This window comes from Ambystoma mexicanum, chromosome 2p, assembly GCF_040938575.1.
Source record: "Ambystoma mexicanum isolate Mex_15411 chromosome 2p, UKY_AmexF1_1, whole genome shotgun sequence".
Lineage (NCBI taxonomy): Eukaryota > Metazoa > Chordata > Amphibia > Caudata > Ambystomatidae > Ambystoma > Ambystoma mexicanum.
The window spans coordinates 465,534,186-465,549,223 of NC_090923.1; positions in this window are offsets into that span (position 1 = coordinate 465,534,186).

Sequence of the window (15,038 nt, forward strand, 5' to 3'; positions counted from 1 at the left end):
AATTGGATGAATTGGGTTTTATGTATAAATTAGATGTTAAACTGCTGCCCATTACTTTGAACACCACATCCAAAAAAACAATTATTTAGCATCTACAGTGACCATCAGCTTTAGGTTAAGATCATTGCTATTGAGACATTCCACGTATTCATACATAAGTGACAGATCCCAAATAATAATCCATCACTAAAATGATACCAGTGCAGGACATGCTGACTTTAGAGATCATATTGCTCTGACCAAGCTATTGTTGTCTCCTACTATCCCATGCAGAGATTTGCATATGTGGGGCCATACATGACCCCATGGCTGTATCCACTGTTTGTTTAAAATGTTCCTCTTCGAAAAGAAAAATATTATTCTCACATCAAACCATCAAGTTTAAGCAGAAGATCTGAGGTGTACCTAATGTAAGAATTCAAACTGAGAACAAAAGGTTGAAGAATGTGTCTAAAAATGTAAAAGAATTTCAAAGAGAGATCCTATGGACGAGACTATGGGCCTCCCAGGTGGTCGTGTCAAATTGGTATGCACCTTAGGCAAAAAGTACAAGATCGTGGTCACTGGGTGATAGTTTCTCAAAAATAATACATCATCCCAATCTAAAATGTCAACTTTAAACCAATTTTTGAGCAATTGTCATATTCTTGTTTAGTTTCAAGAAGAAGAAAATTAATTAATGGGAACATACACGCCTGTGTTTCAGAGTTAGTTGTAAGCTTCTTCTAGATAGCTCTCTATCCCATATCACGACTCCACCACCTTTGTCTGCTTGCCGGATCACAATATCAGATGCAGACTGCAGATCATTTAATAGCAATAGATTGCTATATAGTGAGATTGTATTCTCATTTAGGGATTACAGTTCTCAAGCTTTTAAACTCGTTGAGCACCCACTCTTCAAAGTCATACATTTTATAATTAATGATCTGTGGGCAAAATCTAGATTTTACATGTAAGTCACTTCCCAAACTCATATTGGTTGAAATACCACATTTGCTCAATAACATTTCATTATCTGAGATTCATCATCATCTTGTAAACTTTCTAAACAGATCAAAGTCAGAAAATCTTTAACAGATAATGGGTTGCTCACTCTCTCATCAATTGGTTCAATAGCCAAATTATTGGCAACTTTCGTGAGATGATATTTCGCTAGCCTCAATTTTCTCAAAAATGTAAAGAGGTCTATTCATGAGTTCGTGAAATTAAAGGGGCAGGCTGTTGACAATGTAACACCTAATCCCAACATTGATCTCTCAGTGGGCGTAATTTCTCTTTTGGAGATGCTGAAGATATTTACCATTATCTCTGTGGTCGCTGACCTCTCCCCCTCTGTCGCTGGCCTCTGCCAGAGTGAGTCACATGACTCTGTGCCATCCCTTCTTCTTGACGGATTGCCTCTTCTTGTGCCTTTCTTGTTAGGCCCCCTCGTCCTTTTCCTGGTGGCCTTCCCCTGGCCTTTCGTTCCGCTCTGGAGGCCATATGAAGCAGTTTGAACTATTCCAGGAAGTTTAAAAGTATTGCTCTTCTGTCCTTGTCAATATCAGATGATTCTATTTCAGAACTTGTAGCTTCTTCAAGTTGAGAAATTGCTACTCTTGCTGGTTCTACAAGCACTCTTTGACGTTCCCTAATTTGTTCGTGAAAACATTTTTCCAAGGTGTATATCCTACTCTGCTCGTCTATCTTATCTCTATGAAACCTTTGATGCTTCCTCAAACAAATTTCTCCAAATCGCTCTATGTTTTAATCCAGTCTGGCATCCTTCTTTTACATTCATCCCGATCAATGAATGTGAAAAGATGCTCTTCTATTACCTGTAAATTTTAAATAAACTTGCCCCAATCAGTAAACTTGATCATGGTGCCCATCATATTGAAAGAACATACATTTGTATGCTCAGGCCATTCATTAAAAGGAGTAGATCTACATCATTGTGAATTGTCAGTATCTTCAAACCTCTTGGGAGTCTCTTCTTTTCTACATACATTGGGAGAGTCATTGCCACCCACCATTAAGACACTTCCTTTTTCTTCAATCTTAATAGCTTGTCCATTTTCTATTGTACTGTCTGTCTAGCTGATGATGCTGCCGCTGTATTGTTCTCTCCAATCCCAGCATCTTCCTTTAATAAAACCTGCACCACCGCCAAGAGTCTCGCATCCATCTGCTTAGCCACTGTAGGAGCTTGTAATTGAGGATATATGCCTTAGATCCAGCCCGTCAAACACAAAATACATCACTCATACCAAGCTCGGTAAAAAGCAGAAAATATTAGAACTGCATACTGCACCGAAATATCCGTGCACTAACCAGAGCGTAACACAGAACTGCACTTTAACCAGAAAATTGTATTAAGATCATAAGTATCTACCACAGTTGTGCGCTCAGTGCCTGTTGGTTTTTTACAATTAAATCCTACAAAATCTTGTGTATCTCACCAACAAATGTTTTAATTGTGTAATTACTTTGTGAATATTAATCCATATTCAGCTTTGATATCCAAAACATGGATTTGGCTAAAATAATTTAAATCTTAAATTAACATACAAACATTATCAGCCAACCCTAGTCAACAAATACTATGAGAAAGCAACCATACTTAATTACCTTGACAAAGAGCAAATACCTAGAGGACTTAGGACACTGACATTTCCCAAATGTAATAACACAGAGGACTCTGATCTTGAAGAGCTGTCGGAAACTAATCTTAACATGAGCTCTAAAAGATGATAGTACTCTTAGCAGAACATTCAGAGAGGGAACATAAGAGAGTGGGACGTTAGATAGAAGTGGCAGAGCAAGAGATTCGGGACATGGAAGCCCCAGAAGCCACTAGACAAAAAAACTTTAAAACAATGGATAAAATATTTAAAGAACACCTGGACGAGGTGAGACTTCTGAAAGCCCAGAAAGTATCTTGTGACGACAAAGACTATCCGTTGGATAGGGTCTATAACTTCCAGCCCAAATATGATGAGAAAAGCTTTAACCAATCAAAGGAGAGTACACCAGGAACCTCCCCTCTAAGCTCTGATGCAGGCAGCGACAATGAGAGAAATCTTGGCACACTGGTAACTGGTTTTACAGGACCAGGAGCCCGGGACAAGAAAGGTTTTCTAGATCAAATAAGGAGGTACTGCAAACGGAATCGACCTCCTACAAACCAAGTACGTTTCTAAGATCTGGTTCAGGCAAATATGACAACAGCAAGAAACACCTCAGAGGTGAGGGAGGCAAGAGCAAAACCAACAGGTGGAGACGATTTAACAACAGGGATGAGAACAAGAATGGATACTAGTTGAGAAAGATGAATCCACCCAAGAAACTAGAAACTAACTTGGTAATGAATCATTCAAAGAACATTGGATGCAGATGAACAAGCTGTACTAAACAAAGGATTATCCTTTGCTCCATCAATTGACAGAGACCTTACTCAAGTCCAAATTGACACATATAAAGGTGTACGGAAATTGAAACTTAAAAAATATTTCCACAAAACCAATTGGAAACAACTGAATGAAAGTTTCACCCGGAAATCACACATATGACTACCAAGGATCTCAATGATACTAAATTGCTTACATCATTGGAAAAAGGAAATACAATGCCAATGGACCAACTGATTGATGAACTAGGCATAGAAAGCACAATCATGAGAGACACAAATCTCAAACCCAAATCCAAGCTTGTACCACCTCAAGCACAAAGTAATTTGATAAATGAATTCAATCAGGCAGTAATTAAAGACATACATTCACTGAATAAGGTATATCCAAACATATATATCACTAGCAATATTTACCATTGAGAGAATAAAACACATTGCACAGAATAGAAACATATGATGATATCAGGATCAAAGAGGCAGACAAGGGTGGCAATATAGTGATTTTGAACAAGACTGATTATATCTTAATGGCAGATAAAGATCTGGGAACACCAGGCTGTTATGAAAAAAGCAGTCCTAATTGTGTTACCAACATCAGTAAGGCACTTACAGAACTGATCATCAAGTGGCATAGGACCACACTACTATCTGATGATGAGAAGGGGTTTTTGAGCACTGAGCATCTTAAGCTACCGACCATAAACTTTCTAGCGATAGTGCACAAACAGTATGAAAAGCTACCAGAGGTTTGCCCCATAGTAAGCGGGAAAGGTTGGCTCACAGAAAACATGTCTATATTCAAAGACACACTCTTGAGACCAGAAAAATATAAAATACCATCTTGTATAAGGGACAGTATGCATGTCCTAGACATACTTAGTAAAATTGTTTGGAACGAAGAATTTGTACTGTGTACTGCACACTTCCATTGCACACAACTAGCACTGACACAATAGACTACTATTTCAAAGACAAATCAGCCTCTTTTGTGTTACAAATGGACATTCTAAACTAATTTCTAGCTTTCACCCTACAAAACAACATTGTTCTGTTCAACAGTGTTATGTAGAGACAGACCAAAGGTGTGGCCATGGGAACGAGTTATGCACCTGCCTGGCCAACCTATTCATGGGTGTCTACTAATCAGAGCATGTATCTATCCATCCAGACTTCATGGACAAGATCTGCATGTGGGTCAGATACATAGATGACATCTTTCTTATCTAGAACGGTACTGAAGACCAATTAGTGGAATTCAATCACTATCTGAACCAAAATACGTTCGGTATAGAACTGACATTAGAAAAAAGTAATCAACACATCAACTTCCTAGACATACATATTGAAATAGAGGATGACAGAATTATTACTCACACCTTCAGGAAACCACATGAGGTCAACATGGTACTACACTCAACAAGTTGTGATAAAAAAATCAGCACTGACCAACAAAGCCAATGGGGAATTAATAAGAGCAAGGAGAAATTGCAGCACAGACACTGATCATCAGGAGGAAGCACACATTGTACAACAAAGATTCACAGAGAGAGGGTATACCACTGAGTGTTTAAGGGAAGCAAGAAAGCATGTGGACAAGCTCAACAGTTCTACATTAACTAGCACCAAAGAAAGAAAGACAAAAAAACATGAATGATCACCAGGTTTGGTAGAAACAACAATGCCATACATAAAATCTTCAGGACATTCTGGTACTATGCTATTATTAGATGGTGACCTGAACAACTACATATCCAACTACACAGACTTTGTATTCACTAAAGCTCCCACAATGAAAACCAATCTAAGTCCTACCTTCATGAGAGAGTCCAACTTGCAAGTTCAAACTGATATTATAACAAGACACAAGTTGAGGGGTTTCTACAAATGCATGACATGCACCCTATGCAAATATGCACTGAACAACTTTAAAACATTTGAGACGAAGGATAAACAGATGTTGGTTATAGATGATCTGATCAACTGCAGATCCAGGTTTTTGGTTTACATCATCATATGCGTATGTGATAAACTGTATGTAGGTTCAGCAATCAAAGATCTACGCTTAAGAATCGGGTAGCATCTCAACATGAATGTGACCAACTCCACCGAGAGGAAACAAACTTTCCAAGAACATTGGGCAACTATACATCAAATGGACAACAAGGATGGAATTAAGTTTGTGGGAATCAAAACATCCGGCAAGATGTCAGACTCTGCAATTGTGAACTCATCCTAAGACAAGAAGAAGCAAAAATAATTTGCAAGTTGCAAAGCAGAGCTAAGGATGATGACATGCATGTTTTCCTTTTAACAGGTTTCAATATCACCAACACTGTGATGTAATCAGTCACTTGAAAGGATTGTAATAACTTGTACATACAGTAATGACTTTAACACAAGCACACTATAGATTCACCGATGTCTGAAAAATATTAATATGAGGCACAGGTGGATGACTTGTGCAGATTGAGGTAACGTTACCCATATGATAGAAAAGATATTGGAAACAACCTGGCGGGTAGAGAATCAGATCGGGATAACACTCAACAACTCACATGTTTATGAAGAAGCATTAGGTACATTTACAGGGTCTAATTACTGGCACAAACCCACAATGCCCCCCCCAGCGCATATACTAGCACTCAAATGTATGCATTATAGTACTGGAATACTAAGATACTGATAAATTGAAAAAGGCACTATCGCTACAAATAGGGAACCACATAGAAGGAGCATTGCTGGAAGTGGCAGGATAATTCAGCCATATACACATGAAAGAACAAGACCAACAAGCTTGTATGTTCATGTCACCACCTTGTCCTCCCTGCTCAGACCTAGGCTAGCCTCAGGTAACTCAAGATAGCGAGCAGAATCTACCAATATCAGATAATGTACTATGCTCAATCGGAAAGCTGTTAATATGGTGCTTTCATATGCACTGTTTGAGCAACCACTGACTTTCCTTCAGGTATTTCTACCCACATTCAGCCATATACAGCGGGAGAAAAATGTTTGCCAAAAGTACAAACTAGTTCATTGATTAATTTTTCAACCACGACCTTAACAATTTTGGGTCTGTTCATAACCTTCACAACAAAGGAAGAACTCATTGAGGGCTAAAAGCCCACTCGCATTCTAATTAAACAGCATTCACATGGCCAACATTAGACAGGCCATTTAAACATCTTACTGTGACGTGATGATGTCACGATGACATGTCATATACCAGACATAAATAGATTCTTCCAAGATGGCGGCAGAGAGACAATGCAGAATTCTGCTGCCTTCTTGGAGTGAATCACTGCTGGAAACAAAGATTTAATCAGGTAAGGAAGCCTAGAGATTGCTCGCTATGGCCACTTGAAACAAGTTCATTATAACTTGGGGTTTTTCCTAGCAGAGAAGCTTTGATACTTGCACAGGCACCCTCTCTGATGAGCCCAGTATTGATATGATAACTTATCTTTGCAGGCAACCGCACTAATAAGTGACCTAGACACACCAAGAAGCGATCATTCAAGAAAACGATATTAAGGAAAATAGGAATAACACCACTTTCTATCTATAGGACAAGCAACCATACCCACTGAATGTAAAGACATAGGTAATTATCCAACCTAGATTGACAGAACTTATATAGGAAATCCAGGGCTCATGCAATAATTTCAGCTTTAACTCATGTTTACTTGACAGAAATCCCTTCCAACCTAACCCTGTGTAGGATATCATAATGCCAAACTTGCTTTCTAAGCACTGAAAGGGGTCATACGAAACAAAAGAAGGTAATCTTCAAGCCTTAAATCTCACAAGGTAGTCACCAAGACCAGAGGTACTTATGACAATCTAAGGATATAGAAACAGAGCCTAACCTGATCCCCTACTTAACCAAGCTGCATTAAACACCCATAATTTACACAGTCCTTAGCTCACCTTCAGGGCAGACACAGCTAATAAGACCACACACTGGCACCATACTTAACCTTAAAGTAAGTGAGCATTCTCGCACCCAAATCCATCAACATGGTTATATCATATTCTAATGAGATATATTACACTGCCACTGGGTAATCTATGGCACATGAAGCACAAGTCACCCAAACAGGAGCTGCATAAAGATATGAATGCATTTAGCAATAGGTGGGTAATAGAAGTTAAATGCATTTTGCTACACCCTACAATTGAGCCTATACCTCAACTCACACGTTACATTTTTGCTTTCTTTCCACTCTCATTTACAGATCAGATTCTGTATGATGTACAGTACTTTGAACACATGAGACGGTAAACAAATATATGTGTTAAACTTGCATAACAGCGTTAAATTGTATTGCAGTAAGAATACACCATTATAAAATCCTTAATAAAGGGTGTGCTATCTTAATACAACAGAAAGATAATGTGGACTATGCTAGATGACCAATAGGGTATCTAATGTTCTCGTTAAACCCGGGAATCTGTTAACTAGCCCAGAGTAAGCCTTTGAATTGGCGAAACAAAAAGGCAAATGCACCAAAAGTTTATTGCTGGCTGAGAATGGTTGCATATAAAATTAGGATTTTACTTACTTTAGCCAAATCCATGCAATGTATCTCACAACGGAATATGGATTAATATTCAGAAAGCAATTATCACAATTAAACATTTTTTTGGTGAGATACACAAGGTTTTGTATGTTTTCATTGTAAAAATCCAACAGGCACTGAGTGTACAATTGTGGGGAAATACTTATGCCCTTTATGTTTGTTTAATAGACTGGTCAGTTGTCTCAGTCACCTGCCCACCTTTTGCAGACAATGCCACAGAATCAACACAATGCAATACAATTGAAAATAGGGTTGGCACAGTGACACTTGACAACACTGATACACTTCTATAGCTGGACAAAAAAATAGTAGAGTGATAAGTGGGCACTGCAAAACCCAAATGTACAGAAAATAAGCAAAGGAATATAAAACACTGCTCAAAATCCAGAGCTCGAGTATCTCCTTCAATAGAAAACCCAGGCACTCTGTAAAGTGCTGCAAAAATGTCAATTTTATTGAAATAAAAAAAATCATACCAGTTTGCATCCAACTGGGCAATGATGCATAAGGCTGAACAATTAAATGACCTGTGATATGGTATTACCCTGCTGCCACACGTTCCATCCTAAACAGGACTTTGTCAGGAAAACATTCCACCAATGTGCGCTCCGCTCGAATTTTAAAAGGCAACTCAGGCCAGCCTACAAACATGTCATGTGACCAAAGTTTCAGAAGACTACATGCACAATTTGCATACTCTGTCAAACCCAATTATATATATTCAGGGAATAAACCTTAGTTGCAGGGACATTAGGGTGAGAAACTTAACACAACAAAACCTTTGAAATTCAGCTAGAGCTACCTTAACTTCAGGCCCCCTGTTTCACAGCCTATGACCACAATGATGACATCGCTGGTGACATCACTAATAACATCACATAGGGCTTCACTGCTTGCATGAGACATAACATCATTTATTCCTGTCACGGCTCATTTAAAATGAGCTGAAATGGGAGGCTAGGATTAGGACAATAATCTAAAATTTATGCGCAGTGATAAAACAATTTAAAGTAGTCATTAAATAGTTTAACCTCGCTTAAATGTTTTATGTGAATTTTAAATGCATTTATTTGTTATCACCCGTAATGCCTTTCTGTGGATTTAGAGACAAATCTGAAGTTGAGACCCCTACAGTGCTCCATGATGCATTCAATGCAAAGCGTGTAGCCCATCACACGGAAGTCAGAAGCAGAATTCCCCATATCCAGAGGCGGAGTGAGATAGAATGGTGGATAGGAAAACATTGTTAGTAAAGTGTCTGTGACTTTAAAATGGCCGCTGAGACTATGCAGCCTAATTTAGGGCTATTCACTTGGAACCTTTTGATATATGAAGTGCGTAAGACTGAAAGGCCTAATAAGACCACGTGTGTTGCGTTAACCAGGTAAATAGCTCATGAAAATGGTATGCAATGAGTGCAATTTAAAGAAAATAGAACCTTCATGCAAAATTCTCCGGCAAAGCAAGGAGACCAACACGAGGAGGCAAAGAGAAATCGGGATGTGAAATACATGATTTTAGACTATTAACAAAAAAGGATTACACATATATCTGTACAATGGTGTCCCCCTGGGATGCATTTGCTTCATGGTGCCCCAAAGTGGAGGGTAGACTAGTGGAAGGGAAGAAAAGAGCAAGCAAAGGCGGGGGGGCAGGAAATGGGGAGCAGAGTAATCTGATCCCTCACAGTTTGTGGCACATTTGGGGTCAGTCAAGTTCTATATTGGATTGGTGCAATGGGAAGAGCAAGATAATTCAAAAACCCTAGTGGTGACCAGGTGACTATTTATGAGACAAGTCTAGGAAGAACAAAATCAACTGAAGCTTAGGAGGGTCAGAGTTATCTCTGTTGCATGAAGGGCCATAGAGTGCCATGCTAATCCCAGGGGCGTGTAAGCTCTGGAGACATGGACAGGATCAGATCAGGTGCTTTTCAAAACAAAGCAGGATAATAGTTCAGGAGTTGCAGAAGTTGTGGGCATTATTTCAAAGTATCAGACATGAGGATGAGTGAAGCTGAGGTGAACAATGGGTGTTTAAAGTCTGGATGTCATTGTTCTGTGGTGAAGCAGGGCCACTGAGGGACCATCAGATTTCATTAAAGCCCCGCTTCCCTATAATAGGAAGATGAAACAAGGTCAAGGCAACGTTAATCATCAGAAGCTGACAATGGTGAATGGTGGATGCAGTTTTTGATTCCAACAATAAAGACAATGGGCCTCATTATAAGTTTGGCAGTAGTCTTGGCGTTAAAACCGGCAGGCTGCCACCAAACTTCCGAAAATTTACAGTGCCCACAAATGGCCAATTACTGGGTCATTACGGCCCTGCCGGAGCTGGTAATTGCCCATTAGCAGGTGCCGGAATGAAATGCTCCCCATTCCCATTGAGCCCCATAGGGCTCAAGTGGAATGGGGATGGTGGATGCACCGGCACTTGCCGGTGCATCCGACATGCTCTGCTCGTGGGTGCCATTCCTCCTGCCAGGTCAGACCTGGCGGGAGAAAAGGCACCCACGAGCTGAACTCGTAGCTTGCCGGTCCGGTAACTACGGTACCGGCAAGCTTACTGGTACCATAGTTAACGGACCAGCAAACTTATAATGAGGCCCAATGTTTGTGATTAGGGAAGTCATGAAAATGAAAGGTGAATTTTACAAACTTATTATTCCACAGTTTCAACGAATTGCTAGGTGTCATTCCCTGTGATGCATCCATCCAATTTAAGGCCTTAGAGCACCACGCCAGGAGTCAGTGTAGAGATCACTTTTCTGCTCTACTGCAAAGCCATGCACACAAGAAGCCACACCACGACCTGCACTCAACATTATGTGGTTGTGAACCTCTAGCTGTGACAATTTTGGAAAGTCATCATGATCAATGAAGAATCTTCACGATAAGCATATGTGCTGATTGTCAAATATGCATGCACACACAAACTCTTCTTATACTACAAAGACGCTATTACTCATTGTACTGTGTGCAGTTCTATTACACCAGAGTTGCAGCTCATGCTCACTGTGTAGATCCATGCATTGGGTAAGGCATTGCACCACAATACTTTTTATGGTATGTGGCACATACACTTGTATCCCTAGCTGCTACCTGACCTTCAGGATTTTTCTTGGAATGCCCTTTTGATATGATTACTGTTCTGTCTGTCTAACTCTTCTTGATTTTTCCTCACCCTCCAGATGTGAGACCAAAGCTGACTGATTGTATTCCCTGACCTTTTCACATACCATTTTGGATCCTCCTTTTTCTTCAAAAGGCTCCCAATGGTTCCTTTCCCTCCTCGTTGGCTATGTGGTTAGCTATTCTCTCAGAACCGGACTTCATGTATCTGCACTGCACCCTGGAGCCTACAAACGATACTATTTTCATTCTTTGACTGTTGGGGTTGGAATTATTTCCTTGTGGATTACAAATATATGATGTGGACATTGTGTCATTTCATTCAGAGCTCTACAATCTAGGTCTGGGCATAGTTATATAATGTGTTCACTTGATGTGTGGGCCTCTAACTACCTCATTGTTTTTATTTTATTTTTTGCCTGAGGTGATGAATCCTCCACGAGGACTAAGAGGACTACAGGCATTTGTGAGTGCATATTGTGTTGCTATGCAGGTGGGCCAGTTACCACAGCTGATTATTAGAGGCCCCAGTCCCTTACAATAGAGAATATCAAGAGAATGTTAATCATCAAAAGTGGCGATGCTGAACTATGGTGTCCTACATAAACATGTAATATTTGATCCAGCAATAAAGTAATTGGGAAAGTGACAAAATGCAGAGGAGAATGGCTTATATTGACAATGCCTCTGCTTCTAAGGTTTTGAGCGCCACACCTGGTGATGGTCTGGGGATTGTACTGCTGCTCTTCTACATACAATGGCATGCATACGGGTGGTTATAGAGCATGTTTTTCTTTTCACATATTCCCCCTTATTAGTGTGACCGGTTGCTCAGTCACTGCTGCCTTATCTGCACTGATATCTGTGAACTACAATACCAAGAGGTTTTGTAGTCCACATTGATCTTTCATTTGCTAACCAGTGCATGAGCGCTGGCACGTAACAATAAGACAGTGTATCCTGGGCCATGATGTCTGCTGTGCCGGCTGCTTGAGCACTTTTTGTTGGTGAGTACTCTCTTCTTTATACACCCTGCTATGTACCACTAGAGCTCATACAAACCATCCGCACGAATGTGAACTGTAGACCAGAGTGCTCTGCTGCCGGCTGCAGCACAATGTAGTGCAGAGATCAGCGTGTGCCACTCAAACAGTGGATTTAGTCAATTGAACATACCTAACATTGAAGAATAGAAGAGGGACGCTGACTCTATGATAAATGTAAGGATTAAAGCATATACACCACAGGTTACCACTATTACTGACCCACCCGCAAGTAATACGATTGAGGAGAACATGGGTCTCATGGAAGGGGGATTGAATGCAGGGAATCAATAATTTAACTCCAGTTTCATTCTGTTATAAGAGTGTGGCTGAGAATATTCCAGCATGCCTTGAGGATAAATAACAAATACAGATTCTGAATATTGAACTACAGAAAGAAAACCCTTCGGATGTGAAAACCCATCTACTTACTATTAGACCCCTGGTCAAGCACGCCATGGAGGTGTCAGATTCTGTTCTTGACGATCACCGAGACATGGCTACATCAGGCAGCTGGACCTGCTCTGAGTTTGGCCGTCCCCAAAGGACATAGTATCCTGCAGAAGGATAGAGAAACTCAGACTGGAGGAGGTGTTGCAATCATCTACAGAGCATACTTAGAGGTCTGGAGGACAGAGGTTCTGGGGCCAGTGGGTTCTGAGACGCTGTTCCTTAAGATACGGACAGAAGCAACACCACAATCAATCTGGCTGTAGTTTATCATCCACCCACATACAAGTCAGACGTTATTGCCTGATTGGGTGTTGTTCTACTCCCTATGTTTAAGTCTACCACTAAGTTCATCATGATGGGGGAATTTTAATTTATGGCTGGGTAATAACAACGACCAGACAGCCAAAGATCTGGAGGATACATTCACTAGTTTAGTTTTTTTCCAACTGATTGATAGGTACACACATATAAAGGGCACAATACTAGAGTGGGTGGCTATTTATAACACCAACACCACCAAACCCAGCGTTTCCTTGTGCCCCTGGTCCGATCATTTTTTTAATCTACTTTGAAGATCTATTAATAAAATAAATGAAGAATAGAGAAACACAGAAAAATTGGATTACATCTAGAAATGTTCGTAGATTAGAGCCGGAGACTAAGGAGGCATGCATTGCCCCACTCTCTGAAAATCTTGCTATTTTATAAATATCAGATCAAATAGTGAAAGCACATCAAGAGATGATTTCGACAGCAGTTAATATTATTGCCCCTAAGAAAACGAGATTGGGGGGTGACAGAAAAAATAAGGTGTGGTTCCCACTTGAAATAAAGAAATTAAAACCACAGAAAAGGAAATGTTTTTACATCTGGAAAAAGCGGCAACAGACATAAATAAAGAGGTATATAATAGTGCTGCCAAAAACTATAAACTAGCAGCTATAAGGACCAAATAAATGTACATATTAAGTTCGTATAGCGGACGCCCAATATGACTCAAAAGAACATTTTGTGATCCTCAGGGAACTAGAAAATCCTTGTCCTAAGAGTAATAAGGAAACACTTAAGGATGCCAAATGGTGCACAACTATCTAAGAGGCCATGATTGGCAAACTTGATAAGATCAGACAAAGAATAGCGCAAAAAAGCACAATTATACTATTATGGAAAAGCACAAACACCAGTATGGTGATAAAGATCTAATAGATCTGACTGATTGCTTTAGATTGAAACTCATTTCTGAAGAAAAACCCATGGGTGTCATCAGTAAATTAAAACCCGCTAATTGCAAGGTGGATATATCCCTGGCTATAACTGTGAAAGCATGTGCACCCGCTTTAATAGGTTCCCTTACAACATTTGTTAATGCGTCAGTCCTAGAAAATCATGTACCAGATTAATTGAAAGGGGCCTGGATTACACCACTGCTTAATACACCTGGCTTGGATCCAGATATACCTACAAACTTCAGACCAAGTACAAGTACCCCCTTTTAATAGCACATATTGGATAGAGTGGCATATGAACAGATTCTTAGCCGCCTGAGCAACTCAAACATACCGCACAAGCGGCAGTCAGGTTTCAGACAAGTTTATGGAACTGAGACTGCCTTGCTAGATCTTAAATCCAATATATTGCAGTACATGGACAAGGGAAAAACATCCCTGCTCATGTTACTGGATATGTTTGCTGCGTTTGACTTGGTTGGACACCCACTACTTATTTAAAGACTTAAGAGTGTGGCCAATTTCAATGATAACACAGCAGCATGGGCAAAGTACTTCCTAGAGAACAGATCTATTAGAGTTTGCAACAATGCAGCAGAAGCAAGTTCAATTCAACTTCAATGCGCTGCACCTCAGGGGGCATGTCTCTCACCTTCCGTATAGAACAGATTTACGGCTCCCTTATTCCAGCTATAAGGGGATAGAAGCATATATTTTACCAACTATGCAGATGACAAACAGTGTGTCATCCCCTTATCAGGCAACAATGAAAAAGACACTCAGTCATTAAATGATGTATGCCGACTGATTGATGACTGGATGATAGAAAGTGGACTTGCACTCAACAGGTAAAACACAGAACTCATAATAATGGGTACTAACACTAGAGTGAAAAAAATGGGAGGAGCATACCAGTACTTCCAAGTAGCCAGCTGTCAAATTGCAACAAAACAGAAGGTTAAATCATTGGGAGTATACCTCAACCAAAATCTAGGTATGCGATCACAAGTTAACTTGCTTGTGTTATCTACAGCCTACTATATTAGACCGCTAGCGCAAATTTATACCTTTCTCACTACTGAGACCTTTCAGATAGTGGCAAGGGCATAGTAGGCTCATAAATCGACTATTGCAGCAGTCTCTTAGTAGGGTTCACTAATAGCGACTGTGCAAGACTTCAAATAATTCAAAATAGCGCGGTTAGA